Here is a 14554-nt window from a genome sequence, read left to right on the forward strand (position 1 = left end):
GTGTAAAAAGACCGTTTTACCCCTGAACGTAAAATTTCTCGTTTTTGACATTTTTTTTAATTCCATTGATTCTAATATGTCCCAAATAATTATTTAAGCTACATGAATTTTCTCATATTTTATTTAGCTTAATTCGATAAGTTTAAATTACTCTTTTAAATGTGACGTATTAATGCATTTTAATCCCGAATTAAATCAAAAATTAATATAAAATTCCCAAATTTAAAACTTAGACTTTTAATAATTTTTGAGCTTAAACAAATTTTCATAATTTATAAAGCTTAAAACTAGGCGTTTCAATTAATTAGTTAATTAACGTTTTGTGCGGCGATTAAATCCCGGAAAATTCCAAAATAGTTATTTTGATCCCAAATTTTAAACATAACATTTTTATGATTTATCCTACCCTTCCAAGTCAGCCACCCGTAGACCCTTGGATTTAATTTAGATTTATATTTTTGTTTTTGACCCTTATTGAACACACCGAGCCATCTCTAATTTACTCGAGCCACGCCCGAGCCACCTTGAGCCAAAACCTAACCAACCCATCTAGGAACCCTATGACCAAGCCCAGCCCTTAAAACAAGCCCTGGCCGACCAAAAACCTCTGGAACTCGACCCATGTTCGGTTGGTGGTGAGTGTGCTTCCTTGCATGTTTAGGACTCTAACCCAACTAGGACTCTCCCAGCCGAGCCACACCACCGAGCCAACCTATCCCTAACCTTCCCAGGACTACGCCAGGCCATATCCAGACCTGCCCAACCCCTAGAAACCCAGCAGCAAAGCCACTGAACCTTGACAGCAACCTACGCTCAACTTGCTGCCAAAATTCTTCTCCCTCATGTTTTCTGTGTTTGGCTCGAGCCCCCATCGAGCCACACTGCACCAACTCATGACCAAACCTCTAGGCACCCTATGGACCCTTAGAACCATAGGACTCGAGCCTCAGTTGAAAACCGAAGCCATAATCCCCAACACAAATTGGCGAGAAACCCACCTAGACTAGGACTCCATGTTTTCTGCTTAGCCACTGACCCCGAACCAGACTGAACCAGCCCCTTGTGCACCTTCTTAGGACCCTAAGGACCTATCCCAGCCCAGCCAAATCCCTGACGAGCCCCTTAATCATCTGCACGCTGCTGCACCCCCAGCCTGCACTTATGCTAAATTCTCGGGTGGAGTCCTTGTTGACAAGGACTCCTCCAGCCCCTGAGTTTCGAGTCCTAGCGGGCTAGGATCCACCCTGACCCAAGCACGTCCCTAGCCCAGCTCTGGCTGCAACCGAGCCCAGCCATAGCCCCCTTAAACCTTGTACCCGAGTCCATCAACCCCATGACAGCAATTGGCTTCAGCGGGTGTTCTTTGTTTTTGTGCAACGTTCCTTTTGTATCTAGGACTCTAAAGCTTCGTATAAACACTCTTGATCATTTCCTAACATGGCAGCCCTCTTAACACATAATTATCATGTTTTTAAATTAAACACAAGTTTTAAACATAATATAATATGCATGTGCGAAAATCTTCAAAGGTGCTCCATGTTTCATGCAATTTCGTACAAAAAAAACTATATGGTGTGATGATGAGTAAAAGGAGAATATAGTGCTTTGCGTATTTAATGCACGATTATTCGTCGACGATTTGCGAAGAAGACGGAGCAAGAACCGTGGCTTGAAATCCCCTTGATGCTTTCACCGAATTTTGCCTCAAATTTTTTGTGTGTGCCGTGTACTATGGGAGTGTTTTTGGTGCACAAAATTTCAGAAAGTGGCGTGGACAAAGTGTGGGTTTAGGGCGAGTTTAACATTAAATACTAATTAACACTAACAAGGCTTTAGGTCTATTAAGCCAACAATTTAAGCCCAATTAGTTTTAATTAGGATTTAATTAAAGTATTAAAATAGTTTTGGTTAAAATAAGTTTGTGAATTTATAGCCTGGTGCTAAAAATTTCGTATTTTGTTGAAAAGCCAACACCGTAAAAAATTTACGTCCTGGCCTATAACCCCTTATTTCAAAAATAAGAAAAACCCACAATCACATTTTTAAATAATTAAAAACAATTATTGAATAAAAATATTTTATGTTTTCAGCCTTCGGTCTCCGTTCTTCGATCGCAACTTGAAAAAATCCTTAAAAGACAAATTTATGCATAATGACAATAAAATCCTATTTAACATAAGCATGCATATCACATAATCGAGTAAACAATTAAAATAATTAATTAACCTTTTTTTCAGATTTCCTAGATTGCATGCTGTTGGGTTACGTCATCTTAATTTTGGACCTTACATTGTAGAATCATCACCAAGTGTCAAGACTAGTGTATCTCTATTTGGTTGTAAATAGATTCTTCCTTGGAATGCATATCATGAGCTATGTTTATGATAAATGAAGATTCAATTGATTTTAGCTCTTTAATAATTGATTATGTATATTGTATGTATTGATATTTTGAAAGGAAATGGAATTGAAGCCAAGGGCAAAGTAAAGGAGCTAACTCTTAGCACGCACGCCAGTGTTGACAAAATGATTCAATGAATGTTTTTATGGAATATTACGGTAAGAAATGATACGGATTCATTTACACAATTGTTGGATTTGAGTTTCTTAAATATCTAATTACGGATCATGATTGAAGTAGTATTGAATTAATTATGAATTTTGAGCATAAACTACTCTGTTTTGATAGATGATCAAAGTTCTTGAGTTATAGTAGTATTCAGAGGTTCAAGACTTCTCAACCATATATTTGATCTCTTGTTGATAATATTTGAAAGGTATGTTACGGTCGGTAACATACGAGGTAAAAGTATCATTTTATTTTAAATTGAAAATTCTATGGCTCGATGAATTATTCGTGATTTGATGATGATTGTGTATTGGGATGAGTTTATTATGATATCGAAATGATGATATTGATTTGCATCATTACATTGCATATGAGCCAATTTCGATTCAGATTTGATATGGCGGAGGTCGCCTTGATTTATTGATTTGTTGGACGTATGGGACTATAGTTGGGTTGGCATAGTGTATGCGAAGGTCGCTGCTATGGCCTGAACATTCTATAGGCTCACCATAGTCCTGGGATTGTAGAACACAGCACACACCTCGAGCGGATGAGTAGGTGGATGTTGCTGGGGGATTTTCTTCTCTTGGATACCCTATGACCAGATGATTCACTTGATCTTCAGATTTATTGACAGCCCACAGCTTCTGATCATACATTGCATTTGTAAAGGGCCAAGAACTCCTTGCTTGAAAATTTGCGGAAAATTAAAAATTTTTCTTTTTAAAAGAACTTAAATGGCTCATTCATAAAATCGACTGATGAATCAAGTTCAATGTTTAAAATAATAGCAGCGGAAGAAAATAAAGTTTTGCCAACAATAACAATTTAAAAATTATCCAACGACTGATAAAAATTGTTTGCGGAATAAATAACAACTGCTGCACTGAGGTCCTCGGGTGCCACTACTGCCGACCCAAGCTGGCTCACTGGTCCGCCCCTCGGCCCTGGCCTCATCAGTACTGATCGAGCAAAACTTGCACAGTGAATAATCGCAAAATTATTTTATAAATGAAAGCTCGATTTAAATATCGCAAGTGCACGATAGTCAAGTTATAATAAACGTAAGTAAATGCGAGTATCGTTCCACAAGGACTGCGTTACACTATTTTTATTTTCAATTAAAATTTCTTTAGCAACGATAAATTGAGTTGATGATTAAACTAATGTAAAGTAAACAATTAAAATAATTAAAATGCAAAGAAAAGTGTTCAAGAACGCAATGATTAATTTGGATTAAATCAAATGAGAAATGAATTTGTTGGGAATTATCAGTTCACCTACCGCTCGTGTTTAACTAATTACACTCGAATTTTACTCGTGCGTTCGACGGAATTCCCTAGACTAATAATATACTCTGTCGAGCTATATTAATACTAATCAAAAACATGCAGTACTCAAGTGTCCTCAAATATTTAATAGTTCAAGATTGCATTACATTCTATGGAATCCACTAGCTTTCATTGGGTGAACTATCACTATCGACACGTACCCAATTCCGTATATCTACTAAAATTGTAAATCCGTGGTTTATACTATTTGATCGTATTGTTAACTATTCTATCGAACTCATCAACAACATGAAATAATCAAAGGAAGTTAGCTAGGCTTCGATTGAAACACGAAAGAACAATAGCATAAACAAATCACTAATAAAAACGTCGAGAAATAATGTTCAACACGAGTACGGGGTAGGATCCCCTCAAATCCCAACAAATCTAGAGTTTAGCTACTGAAATTCATGATAAAAACCAACAATCAATGTAAGAAATAAAATACTGAATAATGAAAATACTAAAGATGACGATGGATGACGGCCACGACGCGTGGAAATCTCGAAGTCTTCGAAATCTCCTTTGCTCCTAGCCTCCTCTCCAAGAAAAATGATGAAAAGTCTGATAAAGATCAAAAAACGGCGCTGCTCTCGTGTGTTAGGTTATAGTGTAGGATAGAGTCCCTAGAAATTTGGAAACAAATCTTTCTCAATCTCGCTTCTCGCTAGGGCGGTATATTTTGACCGCCCTAGCGAGAGGTCTTCGAATAAGCTTCCTCGAGCATGTCCTGGTTTCGCTGGGGCGGTCACTTTTGACCGCCCTAGCGAGACACTTGCGCAAAATAATCCTGGCCAGACCACAATGCTCGCTGGGGCGGTCACTTTTGCCGCCCTAGCGAGACCTCTTCGATATTATGCCAAAGTTTCTCCCACTTTTGGTTCAATTCCTACAAATAACCACAGAATACACAAGATTAGTCAAATGCTCAATAATGCTAAAAAATTGCAAAATTCAACTAAACAAACTAATATGATGCATGAACGCGACTCAAACCAACACTAAAAACACGTAAAAACGAGTCTATCAACCCCCTCATACTAACCTTTGCTTGCCCTCGAGCAAAATAGGTTAAAGCACGAGATTCTAAACAAACAAAACAAAACAAAATACTCAAACAAGAAATAACCAACTCAAGTAAATGTCAATGGTGAGTTAACAACTGTTATGCTCATGCCTCAGTGAACTTTCCCACACACAAATTCATAATCAAGTCGAATCCAAACGAATACTCATTTCTATCTACACATAAATCTCGACACTAATTTGAACGTGTGTGTGTCATGATGGGTCTAGTCATTCGTACTTCAAATAGATCAATCATCCGATCATGCGAGTCACTCAATTAGCACTTCAATACAAGTATCACTAGCATGCACCCCGTGTCCATTTATCACTAACCATAATTTGAACTTTATTCGATTCTTAAGTGCAGAGAAGGGTGTCGAAAAGAAGGAAAATAAGCTCAAGTGGCTAACAGTCGGTAGTACACCGATCATTTTCATTGTGCAATCGTCAAGATTTCGTCTGACTTTCCTCGTCTCCTTACATCTCCACTTTTAGCCCAGGAATAGAATTCCATTCCTTTTATTTCGGCTCCCCCTCACCTTACATCTCCACCATTTTTTTTTTCGATATATATATATATATATATATTTTTCATTTTATGCACAATTTTCACAGTTGTACTCCCTAGGCTAAGAATATATACTTTGGATTACAGCTGGTTAGGAGTATGATATTTTAATTCAGTGCATTGAAAAAGGGGGTATATGTAAAGTTCAAGGCAAATCACATGTTTCATTCAAGGTCCCAATTAGTGACTTATTTTCACGGGTTTACATGCTAAATCAACTCATAAATGATGCCTTTCAAGTTAACCACACAAAACCTTCCAAATTTCACCATTATTCCTACAAAATTCTAGTCCCCACACATATGTGCTCAAAAGTTCAACTTTGTGCCAAAATTCATGCCTTTAACAATCAAGAGTACCATTCATGAGGTGACCCAATCAATACTTTTGTATACTATCAATTCAACATCATCATTGGCTCATACACTATGTCTTCTCACCATAAACAACACAAAATAAAGAAATGCAACAATTTAAACCAATTAACTAAGCAAACAAAACAATCTACCCCCCCATACTAGAGTTGTGCAATGCCCTCAGTGCACAAACGAAACAAACACTAAAAACATAAAACAACTCATGAATGTAAATGCAAAGAAGAATATGCAAATAAAAAGTAAGGGGAAACAGTGAACTCCCCTAATCAGAAATCGTCCTCATCCTCATTCTCAGGCGGTGGGACTCCCTCTTCAGCCGCTGGGGCATAGGATAATGGTATTGAAACTGGAAGGGTGGCGGGTATGCTGGTGTAGGTGGCCGGCCCGGACGTGTCGATGCCCAAATGAGTTGAGATCCCCTACACCAAGTATTCGATGTTCTGAATGTGGGCTTGATTAACGGCCTGGTACTCAGTCTGATACGTGGCCCAAGCGCCCAATTCGTCGAGGCGATCTCGCATGGCACGATGGCGTGGCTGCGGAGGTGGTGGGCATGTCCTAAGGCCGGAGGTGGTTGAGCTGCTCCCCCATAATCGAAAAATACCTCCTCGGGCAGCTCAGCCTGTCTTTTCTCCCTCTTGGATCTATAAAGATCCTCATCAATGGCTCTCATCGGCCGGTAACCACTCATCATCATCTGCAATATCACCCCCGCTCGGGCACACAACTCAGTCACTATCGTCGGAAAGTAAAAAGCCAAATTGCTGCTATTAATGCACATGTTAAGCTGTCCGAAAATGAGCCTGCCCACATCAATCACCATCCCAGTACAGATGGCATAAAGAACAACCGCCCGCTCACGCTGCACATCACTCGTATGATCGACCGGCATCAATCTCTTAGACAATTACCACAATGCCCCCTCCACTTTCAAAAACTTTTCAAGAAAGACCGTGTAAGTCCTCGGTTGTTTCCAAGTGGTGCCCGGATAACAGAGTGTGCGAATGATCAAATCATAATCCGGGTTAAGCACCCACGCCTGAAACACCGAATCGTCCACCGACGGTAAACCCAACATATCATTGATCGTCCTTGGGATCATACGGGACTAGATGTCCCCTCACAAATGCCTTCGACTCATTTCCCTCCGGAGCATTGGCATAAAATTCACGCACAACGGAACCACTGCTGCATTCGGTTGTGCTACAAAGGCATTCCACCCTCTTCTTTCTATTTGGGACTCCGAAAATTGACCGATAAGAAACGAGCTAAATCCACGCTCAGGGATTGGTTTCCTATGTAGTCTAGCCATGCTCAAATCTTTCCCTAGCTTTTTCATTCACAAACATAGATGGAGTGGAACGAGAACTAGAAGCACCCTGAGTTACCTTAGATCTTTTGGGTGCCATGTAGAGATTGGAGTGCACAAAGTATCCAACCGCCGGAAAATTGTTGAGGGTCGCCGGAGAAGCTCACCGGAATATGTGGAAGATGACGGAGTTGCTTGAAAGACCGTCGGAGAAGAAAATCTTGTAGCCTAAATGCTTCCTCGTGGAGTGTATGGACCAAGATTGAGTCTTTGCCCTGAAAATTCACCAAATAATAAGGATTGAGTACAAAAGATGGAGGGGGGTGCCGAAAATCGGAGGGGAGGAGTAGGGTTCGAAGTGGGGAGGAAAGAGAAGACGAAAGTATTTATAATCTGCGCGACTCGCTAGGGCGGTAAAAACAGACCGCCACGAGCGAGAAGTTTTCGGGAAAAAAAATTTTTTGTTAATCTGTGCGACTCGCTAGGGCGGTCAAAATCGATCCGCTCGAGCGAGAAGTTTTCGGGGAGGAAAAATTTTTTTAATCTGCGCGACTCGCTAGGGCGGTATATTTTTCCCGCCCTGGCGAGACGTTTTCGCAAAAGGCTTTTCTTTAAAAACGAGTACCCGCTGGGGCGGTCAAACTGACCGCCCGAGCGAGAAGTGTTTCGGGAAAAAATTTGAATGCAATGCCATGCAACTACCTAAATGCAAATGATGCGATTAATAACTAAAAAAAAAAAAAAAACTCTAATCAAAATCAAAATAAGGAGTAGAAGTAGTTCTCAATTTATAGTCTAGAGCTCGACTCTTCAGCCATGTCCTCAATGACTGTCATGGAGCCGAGTGACTCCAATTTGTGGCTCAATTGTGCCACCGATATAGTGCTTCAATCTTTGAGCGTTCACAGTAAATGTGCCGTCCTTGCCATCATGCAACACTACTGCACCCGATGGGAACACCTTGGCTATAGTGAATGGTCCTGATCACCTTGACTTTAGCTTGCCCGGAAAGAGTCGTAAGCGAGAATTGTATACCAACACCGCTTCACCCACTTTGAATTCCCTTCTTATAATGTGTTTGTCATGGGCTCGTTTGGTGCGTTCCTGTATGATAGTGCAAGATCATAAGCTCTTCCCCGAAACTCATCTAACTGATTCAACTGCAGCAATCGTTTTTCACCTGCAAGAGCAAAATCAAAGTTTAGTGCTTTGGTCGCCCAATATGCTCTATGCTCTAATTCGACTGGTAGATGACATGCTTTACCAAAAGCAACCTATATGGTGTAGTGCCTATAGGTGTTTTAAAAGCAGTACGATACGCCCACAAAGCATCATCTAACCGAATGGACCAGTCCTTCCTATTCACATTAACCGTCTTCTCTAAAATCCTCTTAATTTCTCGATTGGATACTTCAACTTGTCCACTAGTTTGGGGATGGTATGGAGTGGAAACTTTGTGGGTGACACCATATTTGCCCAACAGTTTATCAAAAATTTTGTTGCAAAAATGGGTGCCACCATCACTTATGATTGCACGTGGTGCACCAAATCGATTTAAAAAATATGTTTCTTCAAAATTTTAACACCACTTGTGCATCATTAGTGGCACAAGCCTCTGCCTCCACCATTTAGATACATACTCCACTGCCACCAGAATAAATATCTTTGCAAAAGACGCAGGAAAAGGACCTATAAAATCAATCCCCCACACATCAAATATTTCACACTCAATAATGTTATTTAAAGGCATCTCATGACGGTTGGAAATATTACCTGTGCGTTGGCATCTATCACAATTGAGAACATACAAACGAGCATCCTTAAAAAGAGTTGGCCAATAGAAGCCACATTCAAGTACCTTAGATGCCGTCCGTATGGGTCCAAAGTGACCACCTACCTCACGGTCATGATAATGGTTCAGAATTTGATTGGTTTCCTCCTCCGCCACACATCTTTATCATGGAGTCTGCACAAATCTTAAACAAGAACGGTTCCTCCCAAAAATAATATTTCACGTCTGAAAAAAATTCTTGTCTTTGGTGAAACAATAAATTAGGTGGAGGTGTGCCAGTGACAAGAAATTTGCAAATCGGCATACCAAGGGTACGCATTTAACTCAAGCAATTGTTCATCAGGAAACCAGTCATCAATATCATCGTCACTGCCCTTAATTCTAACATGCTCAAGCCTAGACAGGTGGTCAGCAACTACATTTCCACACCCTTTTTATCTCGAATTTCGAGATCAAATTCTTGCAATAATAAAATCCACCTAATTAACCTAGGTTTCGCATCTTTCTTAGCAAGCAAGTATTTTAGGGCAGAATGATCTGTATACACAGTTGCTTTAGACAGAACAAGGTATGAATGAAATTTGTCGAAAGCAAATACTATAGCAAGCAATTCCTTTTCAGTAGTAGGTAATTCAATTGAGCATCATTTTAAAGTCTTACTTGCATAGTAGATGGTATGAAATACCTTGTTCTTCCTTTGACCCAGCACCGCACCAACAGCTGTATCACTAGCATCGCACATCACCTCAAACGGTAGCTCCCAATCAGGGACAGTCAGAACAGGTGCTGTCACCAAGCTTTCCTTGAGTATCTCGAATGCATGCAGACAAGTAGAATCAAAATTAAATTAGCATCTTTCATCAACAAAGAGGATAAAGGTTTAGCAATTTTGGAAAAATCTTTAATGAAACGCCTATAAAAATCAGCATGCCCTAGGAAACTTCTAACTCCTTTTATTGATGAAGGCGGGGGTAAGTTTTTGATTACTTCCACCTTGGCTTTGTCAACCTCAATTCCATTCTCCGATACCTTGTGTCCTAACACAATCCCCTCTTGAACCATAAAATGACACTTCTCCCAATTCAACATCAAATTGCTCTCCTCACATCTAACTAACACCAAGTTCAAATTCTCTAAACATTCATTAAATGAGGAGCCAAAAATAGAGAAGTCATCCATAAAGATTTCAAGGAAATTTTCAGTCATGTCATGAAAGATAGCGGTCATGCATCTTTGAAATGTTGCAGGTGCATTGCATAAACCAAAGGGCATACGCCTAAACGCAAAAGTACCATAAGGGCAAGTGAAAGTAGTTTTCTCTTGGTCCTCAGGTGCAATTGTGATTTGATTGTATCCCGAGTATCCATCTAAAAAGCAATAAAATTCATGACTGCTAATCGTTCAATCATTTGATCGATAAATGGCAAGGGAAAGTGATCTTTACGGGTTGCATCATTCAATTTCCTATAATCTATGCATACACGCCAACCCGTAACAGTTCTAGTGGGAATCAACTCATTTTTTTCATTAGTAATAACAGTAATCCCACCCTTTTTAGGCACACATTGTACAGGACTTACCCACGCACTATCAGAGATATGATAGATAATACCTGCATCTAGAAGTTTAATTGTTTCAGCTTTTACTACCTCTTGCATCTTTGGATTGAGTCTCCTTTGTGGTTGTGCTAGAGGTGAGTATTTATCTTCCATCAGAATTTTGTGCATGCAGATCGAAGGACTTATCCCTTTTATGTCCGAAACCTTCCAAGCGAACGCTCCTTTATGCTCCTTGAGAACTCCCAAGAGCTTACTCTCCATATTATCTGTCAAAGAAGAGGAAATAATAACAGGCAATTTATTATTTTCTCCTAGATATACGTACTTGAGATGTGGAGGTAATGGTTTGAGCTCCAAAGTAGGTGGCTCCTCTAGGCTTGACTTTTGAGGCATTAAATCTTTTCTGTCTCTCAATTCCTCTAGTCTAAGCCTCACTTGCTTTCTCCAAGGTGGAATGGCATTCAAATGAGCTACCATCTCCATCTTTTCCTCATCTAGCTCGTCCTTCTGCTTTTCAGTAGTGAGAGTGGCCTCCAATGGTTCTTTCAATCCATCCTGCACAAAATCACAAACAAGCGAATCCAAGACATCAATACGAAAGCAACTATCATTGTGCATTGTGTGCTTGAGAGTATTGAAAACATCAAAAATAATTTCTTCTTCTCCAACTCTCAGTCTCAATTTCCCCTCCTCAACATCAATCAGTGCTTTCCCTGTAGCCAGAAAAGGTCTCCCTAGGATTAAAGGCATCTCTAAATCTTCCTCCATGTCAAGTACCACAAAGTCTGCAGGAAAAATAAACTTATCTACTTTCACCAGAACATCTTCGATAATCCCACGTGGATACTTGACAGATCTGTCAGCCAGCTGCAACGACATCCTAGTTGGCTTGGGTTCACCTAATCCCAGTCTCCTAAATACAGAAAAAGGCATCAGATTAATACTCGCACCAAGATCACATAAAGCTTTATGAAAATTAATGTCACCAATAATGCAAGGTATCGAGAAACTCCCTGGATCTTTTTGCTTCGGAGGCATCTTGTTTTGAACTAAAGCGGAGCAATTTTCGGTCAAATTCACCGTCATATGATCTTCTAGCTTCCGCTTATTTGCTAAGATATCTTTCAAGAATTTTGCATAACTTGGCATATTCAATAAAGCATCAGCAAAAGGAATGTTAATATGCAATTTTTTAAATATCTCAAGAAATTTACCAAATTGTGCATCTAATTAGCTTTCTTCATTGCTGCAGGAAAAGGTGGAGGGATAACAATTTTATTCTGTGCAATAGGTGTAGATGTAGAGTTAGAAGACTTACCTCCTCGATTTTTCACCTCATCCTCACCGTGCTTGGTCTTTTCCTCATTAGACCCGAGTGTTTTTCCACTACGCAATTCCACCGCCTTCACATGTTCTCTTGGGTTAGTTTCCGTGTTGCTTGGTAAAGTTCCTTGCTCCCTATTAGCAATCAACTTAGCCAATTGTCCAATTTGATTCTCTAACCCCTTTATGGATGCATCTTGGTTCTGAAATCTCGTCTCTGTTGCAGAAATAAATTTAGTCATCATTTGCTCTAAATTGGACTTCTCCTCCCGAGACGGTTCTGGCTTGAATCCTTGGTGCATCACATATGGTGGACCTCTTTGTTGGCGATGTTGGTTGTTTGACCTCCCCATGAAAAGTTTGGGTGATTCCTCCATCCCGGATTATATGTGTTCGAGTAAGGGTCATTTCTAGGACGGTTCTGGAATCCCACTTGTTTTACCGGTGCTCCCTCAGGCACATAGAATGGGTTGCCATCTTGGCAATCCTGCACATCATGCTCACCCCCACACTTATCACAGAAAATTTCTTGCAGACGCATAGCCGACCCACTCATGCTCATCCCATCAATCTTTCTATTCAAAGCCTCTAACTGTGCTGAAACCGCCGACAAATCATTAACTTGATTAACTCCAGCACCTCGTCTCTGCCTATCAGACTGAGGATGATAGCTACTAGCAGCCATCTCCTCCAATAACTCATATCCTTCCTCCGCCGTCTTTCTCAGTAAGTTACCACAGGCAGCAGCATCTATCATAGTACGGTTAGGAGTAAGCAGACCGTAGTAGAAAGTTTGAACAACTAACCCAAGAGGCAGCTCATGGTGTGGACATCTCCTCAACAAGTCCTTGTAGCGCTCCCATGCCTCGTAAAGTGACTCTTGCTCATATTGAGCAAAAGTAGTAATGTCGGCTCTGAGCTTCATAGTCTTCGACGGAGGAAAGTACCTGATCAGGAATGCCTTTGCCATATCTTCCCATGTAGTAATAGACCCTACAGGCAAACAGTTTAACCACAACTTAGCTTTATCTCTCAGTGAAAATGGAAATAAACGCAAACGAATAGCGTCATCAGACACGCCATTAAACTTAAAAGTATCACAAATTTCAAGAAAGTCAGCTATATGAGAATTAGGGTCGTCAAGTGCACTTCCCCCAAATTGGACAGTGTTCTGAATCATCTGAATGATAGCTGGCTTGATCTCAAACTGATTAGCTCGGATGACTGGTCTTACGATGCTTGGACGTGCTCCATCAAGAGACGGCTGTGCATAATCCAACATCGGTATACGCCTTGGCTCCTCTCTTTGTTGATCGCCTTCCATTCTTTCCTTCGCTCTTTGCTGCTGTAGTCGACGTCTAGCTGTGCGTTCGATCTCGGGGTCAAAAGGCTCAAGCTGAAACTCGAGTGATCTTCGCATGCACCACAAGAAAAATCTGCAACACAATGTGTGAGGGGCCTAAAACTTCTTTCTTGAAAATTTGCGGAAAATTAAAAATTTTCTTTTTAAAAGAACTTAAATGGCCTCATTCATAAAATCACTGGTGAATCAAGTTCAATATTTCAAAATATTGCAGCGGAAGAAAATTAAAGTTTTGCCAACAACAACGATTTAAAAATATCCAACGACTGATAAAATTGTTTGCGGAAAAAAGAAATAACAACTGCTGCTCTGAGGTCCTCGGGTGCCACTACTGCCGACCTAAGCTGGCTCACTGGTCCCCGCCCTCGGCCATGGCCTCATCAGTACCTACAACAATCAAGTCTAGTGAGCCTAAAGACTCAGCATGCATATATCGCAGGTAACGAGAAAAATCTGAATTTAAAATATGCATGAGTTAACATATCCTGTCCTGAGGCATACTGAAAATAATCTGTACTGAGCAATTATAATACGTGCATAACTGAACTGGAAATTACTGTAAAAATATTTGCTCCTTGGAGCCTGTACTGAAATATCTGGTAAAATTTTCTGTTGAGATTATGTTTTACGCCTGTGGCCACTGCACTAAGCTGAACTGATCGGTAACTGGCTACCAGGGAGGCTGAAACTGAACTGAGCTGGCCGGTCACTGGCGACCGGGTGGTACCATACTGAACTGATCGGTCACTGGCGACCGTATAAAATAACACTCCCACATAGTGAATGAACCACAAGCCATATCGCATAAATCTCAAAAATAATCATTTTCTATTTAATGCACGTAAAATAATTAACTGGCGTAATGAAAATTCCTGTAATTTTACCAACTGGATTGGATTGGATCGTTCCCAGGCTCGCTGCAACCTAACTGTGCCATGAAAAATATGCAATAGCTTAAACATGACCAACTATGCAATTTACGTTCAAAAGATGCGACTATGACGCCTAATGACTTCGCATTTAATCATGACTCCGAGCCAACCTGAACCGACACTGAACCGACGTATAGTCATGATTAAAATACGCTGAAAAATCATAAAATAATGTTCCTAAAATGATAGGATCGAAATCTAGGTGGAATGGAGGCCAAAACGCGAAACGCTCTTTCGAGAGTCAATTTGGCACATCGCACCGTAAATTCTCGTACGACCTCAAAAATGATCCAAATGACAAACGGTCGAAAACATGACCTTCCTAACTCAATGAGGCACTGTCCAGTCCAAGGCCATGGGCTA

The 14554-nt window shown here is 40.4% G+C and overlaps 1 non-coding gene across 1 annotated transcript; it reads left to right on the forward strand.

Annotated features, from left to right (window-relative positions):
• Positions 1-12711: 12711 nt before the first annotated feature.
• On the forward strand, positions 12712-12818 carry LOC142530247 (small nucleolar RNA R71). The gene has a single exon (XR_012816088.1). It is a non-coding gene; the product is annotated as a small nucleolar RNA R71 (small nucleolar RNA).
• The last annotated feature ends 1736 nt before the right edge of the window (positions 12819-14554 follow it).

This window comes from Primulina tabacum, chromosome 16, assembly GCF_025594145.1.
Source record: "Primulina tabacum isolate GXHZ01 chromosome 16, ASM2559414v2, whole genome shotgun sequence".
Taxonomy (NCBI): domain Eukaryota; kingdom Viridiplantae; phylum Streptophyta; class Magnoliopsida; order Lamiales; family Gesneriaceae; genus Primulina; species Primulina tabacum.